General features: G+C 32.1%; 1 long non-coding RNA gene across 2 annotated transcripts; it reads left to right on the top strand.

Moving 5' to 3' along the window:
- Positions 1-5,515: 5,515 nt before the first annotated feature.
- On the top strand, positions 5,516-6,843 carry LOC132032409 (uncharacterized). 2 transcript variants are annotated; one of them, XR_009408439.1, is made up of 3 exons: positions 5,516-5,621; positions 5,868-5,957; positions 6,732-6,843. It is a non-coding gene; the product is annotated as an uncharacterized LOC132032409 (long non-coding RNA). The 2 variants fall into 2 exon arrangements; XR_009408438.1 differs by lacking the exon at positions 5,516-5,621 and having other exon boundaries at positions 5,821-5,957.
- Positions 6,844-11,843: the final 5,000 nt, after the last annotated feature.

Genomic DNA, 11,843 nt, shown 5'->3' with positions numbered 1-11,843 from the left:
ATAATTGAGGTTTTAAGTTTGACACAAGAAGTAAGAAATTTGCTTTTTTTACTCCCTCCATTTTCATAGTAAGTGACTTTTTAGGCTTTTCATTTAATTTCAAAACAAATGACGCTTTAGGATTTCAAGGAGAAATTGATCTTTTCCTTCCAAAATGACCCTCATTTACATAATTAAGAATCATTAAGCTTTTCTTTTTCTAGGCATTTAATTAGGGGTAAGTTAGTAAAAATACTCCTAATTTTTTAGGAGTGAGCACTTTCATTAAAGGTGTGCATAAGTCTAAAAAGTCACTTATTATGGAATGAAGGAAGTAAAATTTAAGAGAGGTTTTGACTTATATGATTCTCTTATCTTTTTAGTTTGACCTAATTATTATAGGGATATGGAAATGTATCTAGGGTAAATTTGAAAATGAGAACTAAATACTTTCTTGGTTTTACAAAACATCAATCTATTGGATCAACTTTTAGAGGCTAAAACCTCAATTATTTGTGACTAGAGGGAGTATGGTTTAAGTTGGCCTCGTAAACACCCCCAACTTTTGAAAATGCACATCTAAAGTGTCTAAATGTGCATTTTTAAAATTGAAGTGTTTACTTGCCGGCTAAAACCAAGTTAAAATGTATGTCTATGTATGTTATGCCTATTTTATTTTGTGATTGGTTGAATTGTTCTTTCGATATAAAGATTCTCGGGGCAATGCTTGAGACACAAAAGAAACTTTTAGGACTTTCATCTAGTATAAGAGCATAATGGTATGTGAGGCATATATCATGATTTTGCCGCGGACAAAAATATTGTATTTTAGCGAAGAAAAGTAAAGGGACGAATTTATTATTCATCGAGTTTCAAATCTTACATCACTTTTCTTCGAGATTATCTGGATTAAAAAAAGATAGAGATACAACAAACTTTGTTTTCCGATGTATGAATCTAACATGACAAAAATTGAAATAGCAATTTCAAAAACCGAGTTAAAATTAAAATGTAAAATCATCAAAAATATGAAAAAGAAATGAATGTACATAGAGAAGGAAAGACAGAATTAAGAGGAAGGTAAATACACATTTTAATTAAATGACACAAAATTGACTGTTATTTACTCACTCATATATGAACAAACAACAACAACAACCCAGTAAAATCCCATCAGGTGGGGTTTAGGGAGGATAGAGTGTACGCAGACCTTATCTCTACCTTGTGACAGGTAGAGAGGCTGTTTCCGATAGACCCCTTACTTAAGGAGAAAAGAAAGGAGAGATGAAAAAGCATCAGTAACAATAAACAATAATAATAATCAGTAATAAGAACAAGATAATAATATAATAGAGTGAAAGAAACAATTAGATAGTACTAGGGATCTAATAATAAGAAAACAAAACAACGATACTACTACTCCTAGTATGGGAAAGTAATTTGTGCGCAACCTACTAACCCTCTGCCCTAGTACTTGATCTCCACACCCTCCTATCAAGGCTCGTGTCCTCAGTATCTTTGAAGTTGCATCATATCCTGCCTGATCACCTCTCCCCGAGACTTCTTAGCCTACCTCTCCCTCTTCTCACCCCAACCATGGCCAACCTCTCGCACTTCCTCACACTACAACATAAGGCATCTATAGCTACGGAATTTAAGCTATGAATTTAAAAATCGTAGCTATTACCTAGTAATAGCCACAAAAAATAGAATTTCATGGCTACCTACAATTTCGTAAAATTTCTTAGCCACGAAAGTTAGATTGTCAAAGCTAATACCTCATTTTTGCTATAATTGCTAACAATCGTGGCAAAAACTATCTAAATAGCTACAACTTTATTGCTACAATAAAAATTTGTAGCTGATTATAAGTTTTTGTCACGGGATAAAAGTTATTGTAGCAATAGTAAACTTTTAGCCACAAAAAATTATTTGTGACAAACTATTGTAGCTAAATAACTATTTTTGCTTCCGGTTCTAAAATGTTGTGGCAATAGTTAAGTGATAGAGCCACATATTTTTTGCTGTAATAAAATTTTGTAGCTAATCATATGTTTTTGTCACGCAATAAAAGTTATTGTAGCAATAGTAAGTTTTTAGCCACAGTATGTTGTTTCAAACAAAATATTTGAAGCTAATTATATAAATATGTTTGCTTCAACTTATATAAAATTGTGGCAATAATTAAATGATATTGCCACATATCTTTTGCTATAATAAAATTTCGTAGCTAATTATTAATATTTGCCACGAGTTGAAACTAGCGTGGTAATAGTAACCTTTTAGCCACAATAAATTAGTGTATTAGTGATGTCGTTAAGTAATGTTAATGCTTGATCAACCAATGCATGATAGTTACAACAAATAGAAGTGTATTGATGGTATTCTTATGTAATATGATTGATTGGTCAGCTTATAAATTGATAACTACATTAAGTAGAAGTGCATCAGTGGTACTTTAAGAAATGGGGAAATTTCAATTATGTACAATCCAGCATACAAAATTACATTTGCGTAGCCATATTTTTAAATTGCACCCGCATAGCCATTTTTTCACGGTATACAACATTTTACAACAATATATAACTTCATACACCTACTGTAGACAATGTATCAACCTTGTATAAAATTATATAATAATGTTTAAGAGGTGTTTATACATACTTTTACACTAGTATACAAACTTATACAAGAGGTGTTTAATGTTTATACATGAGAGGGGTTTATACATAATGTATAAGAGGTGTTTATACACACTCTACCATATAAAAATGTATAATAGTGTATAAGAGGTGTTTATAAACACTTTACGAAACCCTAGATCAGCGGCCGCGAAACGGCGGCAGTGATGACACCAGATTCCTTTATCAATAAGCGAGAAAGTGCATAGTCAAAGCAATGGCGATGGCATACGGTGTTCAAACCGAGACGGCCATAAGCCATCTCACATGCTATTACAATCAACCTTACGTCCAATTACCTCGTCGCTTCCTTCTTCTCCATCGCTGCCACCGATGGCTAGCTCAGGTAAAAAAATAAACATGGACTAATCTGGATAAATATTTTCCTCAAATTGTCACACTATGTTATTCTCCCTTAAGAAATATTATAGATTGAATAGCCTATACATCAATAATTATAGTAAGTAGAAGTACATTCGTGATATCGTTATCAAAATATTACTGATAGATCCACTTAGACGTTGATAGTTAAACTAAGTGAAGTGTATTGGTGACATTATTAAAAAATATTATGGGGTGACTAACTTATAAATTGATAATTATAATAAATAGAAGTGTATTAGTAATATCGTTAAGTAATGTTAGTGGTTGATTAGCTTATAGTTTGATAGTTATACTAAGTATTTATTAGTGGCATCTTTATGAAATATTATTGATTGATTATGTCAATAATTTTGAAGTAGAAGGGTATATATCCTTAACATAATGTTCTTGACTAACTAACTTGTAAATTAACAATTACACTATGTAGAAGTGTATATATCCTTAACATAATGTTCTTGACTAACTAACTTATGAATTGACAATTACACTGAGTAGAAGTCTATTCATGATAACGTTAAGTAATGTTAGTGATTGATTAGCCTATATTTTGATAATTATACTAAGTAGAAGTATATTCGTGGTATCTTTAAGAAAAATTATTTATTGACAATCATATACACATCAATATTTACAGTAAGTAGAAGTGTATTTGTGATATCCTTAATTTTTTTTAAAAAAAAAAACTAATATCCTAAACAAAATGTAATGATTGATTAGCTAATAAATAGCCAATTGCACTAACTGACGTTTATTAGTGACATTCTTTAAGAAAAAAAGTGACCGACTAACTAATAAATTGATAATTACACTAAATAGAAGTGTATTAGTGATATTGTTAAATGTCATACTATGTGTTGATAATTAATGTTGGAAATTTCTTTACACAATTTGCAACAATTGAACTCAATTTTTATTATTTAATCTTTCCCTCTAATTTTCCCCCCAACATTAGCGTTTCCCTCTAATTTTTTCCCCAACATTAGCAATCCCTCCGAAAATTTTAAACAAGTTGAAATAAGCTAAAAGCTCTCGTATCCCCTCATAATTCAAGAACCACCATAGCCCCCTCGAGTGTTCCGTCTCTCACCAAGCACCACCGCCGACCACCATGCCAGTAACCCAACTCACCTCTTTGAGATCTATATTTTCTCTCTATAATGTATTACTCTCTTTTCTAGGGTTTTGGATTTTGGTTTTAGTTAGGGATCTGAGTTATGAAAATATATCGAAAATAGGTGCAAAAGGATTCAAGTCAGTTGATCTAATTGTTTGTTGGATTATTTTATATCTTTAATTTTTCGTTCGGAAAATCGTCAATTAGAAGATTCCTTAGGTAGTGAGTTTTGAGTGAAGCATTAAGGTTTTAATTGGTAATATTTCTTCTAGTAAATAAACATGCGAGTTGTAATCAATTGTGGAGCATTCAAGAAATAAGACAATTTTTCCACTTTCATGCTTGTTAAGGGATTTTTGGAGTAGCTTGGTAAAGTTGTTACCATGTGACCGGGAAGTTAAGGGTTCAAGCCGTGAAAACAACCTCTTGCGGAGGCAAGGTAAGGCTGCGTACAATAGACCACTTGTGGTTCGGCTCTTTCCATTATGTTCATAGCGGGAACTTAGTGCATCGTCTTGCCCTTTTTATGCTTGTTAACCTACCATCGCCTCTGCCAACTTTATTTTCAGTTTTGATTATTTGTTTTTTTTTTTTTTGTATTGCAATATAGTTTGTCAAGCTTGTTTCATGAAGCTGAATTCACGCTAACAAGTCTGTAACTAGGTTGAAATGTTTTTTCTTAGTTCTAATGGTTTGTGCAAATCTATTTGGTGTCCTTCTATGTTTCACTTCTCTTCGATGGTGAGGTTTAAATTTTAGGGTTTATTTGGTTTATTAATTACTCCAGGTTAGAATTTTTATTTACTTTATGAGCCTTTCAATACTCATAATTTTATATGATTTTAAATTCAATTTACCATGTGCATCTCATTTGGCGGTCCAATTATCTATTGTTCACTACTATACGAGTCCAATATTAGCCTTAAATATTGGTTGGGATTCTTGAATAAAAGCGAGAAGCACTTGAAACGTGGAAAGCATGAGCTTCTTGATTTTCTCACACGGTTTAAAGGAGAAACACTTGAAATGTGGAAAACACGAGCTTCTTGATTTTCTCACACGGTTTAAGGCAGAAACACTTGAAATGTGGAAAACACGAGCTTCTTGATTTTCTAGCACGGTTTAAGGTAGAAGCACTTGGCTACTCTTGTAAACAAGTTAAGAAACAATACTAAAAGGAATCTTCAAAATTTTGAAACATATGCCCATCGTTTTGTCTTATTTGAAATTGTGATTTAGTTTATTACCTTTGTGATTTACTCTATCTATTTTGTACTAGTAGTATATAACATCAGTTTTGAAAATACCTATAAGAAAATATTTTTGCACTTTTGTATTTGAAATTCTTGGTCTGTTTGATTGACTACTTCTTTTTGTGGTATCCTTTCTTCTGCTTAGTTGGCTTCAGATGGAAAGCTACAAGGAAGGAACATTTCAAGTTTATGGAACTTGCTTTAGAATAGGTATAGACCTCTTATATTGTTGATATAGTATATGTTTGTGTATGTTTTAGGTTGATGAGTCTACGAGTAAACTTAAGGCTATAAGTTTAGCTAATGAACGACAATACAAGTTTAAGGCTATAGTTAGCGAAGTATACGTTAGTTTTCTTTTTTAAAGCATTCTATTTTCTTGATATGTGTCTACATAATACACGAGTATGAATTGTTTATAAAAGCTTTCAATTATATTTTGGAAATATGGACTAGATATACAAGCAATTGATGAAGAGAAACAGGCATCCCTTCGGTGGGAGGTGCATCATGGGATAGAGCGCAAGTAAGAGGATTTTGATTTAGGTAATAACTTAACTTTGTTACTTTTCCCCTTTTGGTAGATGGGGTTGAAGAGATTTATATGATCAGTAAAAAGAATGGAAAAGAAAAAAGATAGCAAGCTTTTTAAGATGTTATGTTGTGTTGGTCAGCTTTTTAAGATGTTATGTTGTGTTGGTCAACTGTTACAAGTTCAACTGGAGTTTTGGGAAATTAAGTTACTCTTTATGACAGACTTAATATGCACGGTGTTGCATTTCCATCTTGTCTTGTTTTTATTTTGGTGTTTGTTGGTGGTGGCATGTTGTACATCGAGGACCTTTCTTTTTCGACACAATAACTAAAGGGTAAGTCTATAAAACATCCTCCCTATCTTTTAAGGTTGGGATAAGGCTCATGCGCCTACCCTCTAAAAACCCCCACTAGTTGAAATATTTGGATTTGTTGTTATTTGTTGGGCCTTGTTTGTGTTCTAATTGGGTTCTTTTAAATTTATCATAGACAAGTACTTTAGCCAAACTCAGTTTCTTTTCAATAATTGGTGTTGTTGTATAGCTAGTGTTTTAATTAGATTGTTGTTAGTTTAAAGTTGGTTTAAAAAAAGAGATATTACATAAAAAAGAGATATTACATGATATGTGGCTCTCTTTTTTCAGCCGCAAAAGTGTTTGTGAGTTGGTCAAACTTGTTATGAAAGTGCATCTCTATTTGTTTGTTTTATTGCGGGAGAGTTTGTAAGAACATAAGTAGTTACAACCACTCTTGACTTCACCTTGCTTATGGTATTTGTACTTTCAGGCTTTGTCTTAAAGGTGCAGAATCCGTTGTGTTAGCTCTTCCCCTCAACAACAAGTTCAACATTTCAGTCTTTTGAGACAATCTACTATTGGCTCTCAACATATCATAGGAAGGACTTTCTCCACGTGAGAGCTTATTTACCTCAGAAACATGTTATTGGATATGCATTGGAGCACCTCTTGGATTTTCACTTCAACGTCCTCGTTGATGATTGTCACTATCTAACCTCATGTTAGCTTGTTTTTTCTTCTAACTTTATTGTGTTTGTTATAGAAGAGTAATGTAATGCGGATGCTATAAGTTTTAGCTATACAATTGTGTATCTGGAATTTATTTTGGCAAACTTTAGACGTCAATTTGAATGAAATAAGTTATTTCCAAATCTTTATATGTTGCTAGTTTCCAATATTATGTGCATCAGTGCGTGATTATTCGAAAAATTTGAAAGTAAGTGTTAAAAGCAATGGATTTGTGGCGGAAACTTTGGCTATTACTAACAAATCAAAATTTTTGTTACCAAAACGCAATATAATGAAAAATTTAGCTCCAATTATTGTGTCGGTTATAGCTATGAAAAATTGAATTCGTAGCTAAACTTAGCTTTTAAAAGCATAGCTACAATTCAAATTTTTGTGGCAAATATTTCAATTCACAACTATGAATTTTTTAGTTTGTAGCTAAATACAAGTATTGCCACGGAACTAAACTATAGAAATAGCCACAAAAATTGAATTTGCATGGCACACTTTTGCTACAAATACAATACCTCGTGGCTACAATTTGGAGATAGCTACAAATTTTGTTCGTTGTGGCAAAAGAATAAAATCACTTGCTATAATTTTATTTTTCGTGGCAAGAACTTTTTACCATCACAGCTACAACACAAAAAATTCCATAACTATATGTATTTGTCCTTAGCCACGGACCATGTAAAGTCCGTAGCTAACTTTTAGCCACGCTACATATTGCTACGAAAGTTACGGAACAAAAATTTGTGGCTAAAGTGTTAGCCACGAAAATTTTCATATTTAGCTACAAAGTATTCTGTAGCTACAAATACTCTGTGTTGTAGTGTCACTGGAGCATCTGCGGATCTCCTTCGCACGTGAAATTGAAAAAAAAAATGTGAACTCTTTTATTAAAATATTAATAGTAGTTATATAATATGTAATATGTGTCATGCCCTATTTTTTAACGGATTAAAACTAGTTCACAACTTATAGGCTATATTTCCTCTGGTTTTTTGCAAATTTTCAGAGTCGCCACCTAATTTTAGGAAATATTAGGAAACCATTTGTAAAAAAGTAAACTCCATTTTTAGTCTTTGAAACCTGTGAGATTCTAGGTAAGGGTTTTATTTACCCCGAGGGAAAGGTGTTAAGCATCCCTCAGAGCCTATCCGAGGACAGTCTTTAAACTTAGTTTAATTAATACTAGAGGGGGATTATTTAATTACTTATTATTACCTATTTAAAGAATTGCGGAAAAGAAACTACTCTCTCAAAACTATTTATATAAAAAGGGTATTTTTAAAGTAATTATAACTATGTGAGTAAATGCATATTTTATAAAGGAAGTAGTTAATGGTAACGCATGCATGAGGAAAATATGCATTGACATTTATTTTATATAAGAACGGTATGTATAGAATAAAGAGGGGTATATTTTTATAAGAAAAATAATGTATATATGTGATATGTAAAAGAATTAGATAGTATATGTGATATATATGTATATGAAAATGGTACATGAGTATGAGTACCATTTCCATATAACAAAAATAGCTATTTTTGAACAATTATATGCCATTTAATAGCTATTTCCATATAATTGTTCAAAAATAGCTATTTTTGTTATATGAGATGTAAACATATATATGTATATACTCATGATGTATTTTGTATACCATAGTATAAAACGAGAGGATTAGAAATGCATATTTTTTAGAAAAATAATGTATATGTACGATATTTATATCCTATGATAAATGGCATATAATTGTTCAAAAATAGCTATTTTTGTTATATGGAAATAATATATACATATACGCACGATGAAAAAACGATTAAAGAAATTATTGAAAATAATATGTATGAGTGTATATAAAATGGGATATTTACCTTATGGCTTTCGTAAAATAGCTTGAGCCACTATACTCGGGCTCTAATATAATTTTCTCATTTAAATTTAATGAACCTAACCTGTCCAATGATTACCATAAAATAAAAAAATGATTACCCATAAAATACGCATCTTATCCTTTTGAAACCCCTATTTAAATCGCTTATTTTGTTAAAACGGATAAAAAAAAAATTTTAAAAAAAGGAACGTTAATTAACTTTAAAGAAGGGAAAAAGAAAAAAATAGCCTTATGTATTGGTTAGAAAATGTTCACAACCCGTGAAATACGCAAAGTTAAAGGGACGTTTGTTATTTCTTCATCCTAAGCTATCCTTAAACCAAGATCTATATCTAAGGAAAAGTGGCCAATGAGAAAGCTCGGCCATTCACGATTTCACAAACAAACAAGAAATAAAATCCTACAAATACAAACCCATAAAAATGTTAGTCAGAGAGTGCAAATAACGTATAATAATACAAAAGATATAAAAATTTTAAGAGATGAAGAGGGACATGGACTCTTGACACGAAAGTGGGGGGACAGGTAGACACGAGCATTGCAGATGCAGCCACTGTTTTTTTTTTCTATGAGTCTGGGCAGAATCCGGAGTTGCCTTAACTCCAAATGCTCCCAAGTGTTGCATGAAAAAAAAAAAAAAAAAAGCAAAGGATTAGCAGCGATCTTAATCATAAAACTAGTTAACAAGAATAATCACATAATCTGAAATGAAGCACGTGTTTTGCTTGGTTTCCCGAATTTACACAAGACATCTCATTTAGCTTTGGAAAGGACTTGTTACAATTCATATCTTTATCTCAAACATCTTTACCATTACCCATAAAACATCTCAATTCCATGGTACAAATATGAAAACGCAAGCTGGAAATCTTCACAACTAAACTACTATTATAAAATGAAGAACCTTGGCATGGTAGGCTATTGGAGGAGGCTAAACCACACCCAAAGCTTGCCTTAGCTTTCAGCTGGCTAAACCAAATGATAGGAAAAGAATAACAAGCAGGAATCATATCATGACAGAATATATCCAGTTTGAAAGAACATGGTGAAATTAATCCAGAAGCAAAGAAAACTAGAACTCCTTATTCTTTCCCCCCTTTTTTTTTTTCACGCAATTTCACTCAGCCGCTATAGAAAAGAATCTTTTTTACAAGCAGAAGGGAACAGCTTTCAATCATGCTGAAAATCATACATAACTTGGAACTAACCTCATGTTGAGCTTTTAGAAATCATGTAGATTTAGTAAATACAATTGAAGACAGAACAGTTCTTTGAATCTTTTTAAAACTCTTTGGTAGAGAGATTTACACTTAGCTATGACTACTACATTATTCAAATCTTTCTAATTAATAAGAGGTAACCATGATTCAACTAATTTTTTTTTTGAAAGGGAATGTTATCAAAGATAAATACCACTGACTACTGTCAGTAGCTTTTAGAGCTATGCATGATATCCTTTTGGCCTCATACAAATCACAAAATTAAACTTATTACATAATGGAAAGGAAGTACTTGTCACATATTCCTCACAAGAGAAAAAAAAACCAAGGATTTCAGGGGGTTTATACCCCAGAACAGATTACAAAAAAAACTCCACACCAATCCTGGTTCCACTCCAATTGATTTCATTGTAGTCACAAGTGACACAGACCCTGAACAGCTGAATCAATTGAACAAACATTTGACCCCTATATCCTACATGATTGTAAACATATCCCTAACTTAATGACACTTAAGAGGAGACAAGGAAGGTGGTTCAATCCAAAACTACTTACTACAAACAAAGGACAACTATTGGTAAGCTAAACAATGAGGTTCCAAAACTGGAGCATCTTAAACAACAACACCAAGGGCATTGAGGACTATTAATCCATGAGATCAACTAACCATCACTATGGACTAGAGAGGGCAGTTACCAATTAAAGGTCATGTAATGAGCACTTAAACTGGGTTCACAACTACAATCAGGCCATATTAATCAAGTCAATCAAAACTAGAGCTAAGCTATTCTAGCAGCTATATAAAATATTGCTCACAAAATAAACTTCATCAATCAACTTAGATGATCTCCACACTATACAACTTTGAACTGATCTATTTCAAATGGCAAAGCAGACAAGAATCGAATGTACTAATCACACATTTACATACTAAAGCCTAAATTAAGACTGGAATTTAAGGAAAAGCTAAGGATTACCTTACATTGATCATGTGATTCATTACCAACTTAACATAGAGGTTATGAGGGAGCTCATTTGCTAAGTCAAACACATTCAGAGAATTAAAGAAGATCAGTTTTAGAATCAGCTGAGTGTTTGAACTAAATGACTTGGGAGGTTTATGGAACTGAAATTCAAAAGAGAAAAAAAAAAATGAAGTCTTTACTGGTTTACAAAGCAAACAAAGACACCCCAATGGAAAACTGATGTGCCTATTATAAAGACTTCTTTTGGCCTTTCAAAATCAATTAGCTAATCCTCTGATGTAATTATCAACAAATGAGAACACCACTTAGAACATTTGATAGGCAATCCTAAAAGAAAACAACTACTTTGACAGGATGATGTTTGTGCCTTCAGGTCTCAAACTGAGTTTAAAGAAGATTTTATCAGTTCATAGGGTCATAAGATCAAGCTGATGTCTAGGTAGTCCAATCAACATAAATGACTCCAGCCAGATATATAGGACAGGGTTTAGGATTCAAAAACAGATTTGGAAACTCATATTAGGAGCAACTATGTTACCAACTATTTAAACTTGAGACAATTAGGTGTAACATAATATCAAAAATATCTTATTCCTACTTCTTCAAACTCAAGGAAACTTAGCAAAGTGGGAGTGTATAACTCCATCTCTTCTTAAATAAAATTAAAAAAAAAAAAAAGCATTTTAGATGAAGGCAGTAATCATAAAGGGAGAATACTAAAACATCCAGGGATCAGTCAAGAGAAAGCTGGAAAAACAACAAATTA

The sequence above is a fragment of the Lycium ferocissimum genome, chromosome 10 (genome assembly GCF_029784015.1).
Source record: "Lycium ferocissimum isolate CSIRO_LF1 chromosome 10, AGI_CSIRO_Lferr_CH_V1, whole genome shotgun sequence".
Lineage (NCBI taxonomy): Eukaryota > Viridiplantae > Streptophyta > Magnoliopsida > Solanales > Solanaceae > Lycium > Lycium ferocissimum.
The sequence above is the reverse complement of the archived record's forward strand: the minus strand, read 5'-3'. Positions and strand labels throughout refer to the sequence as shown.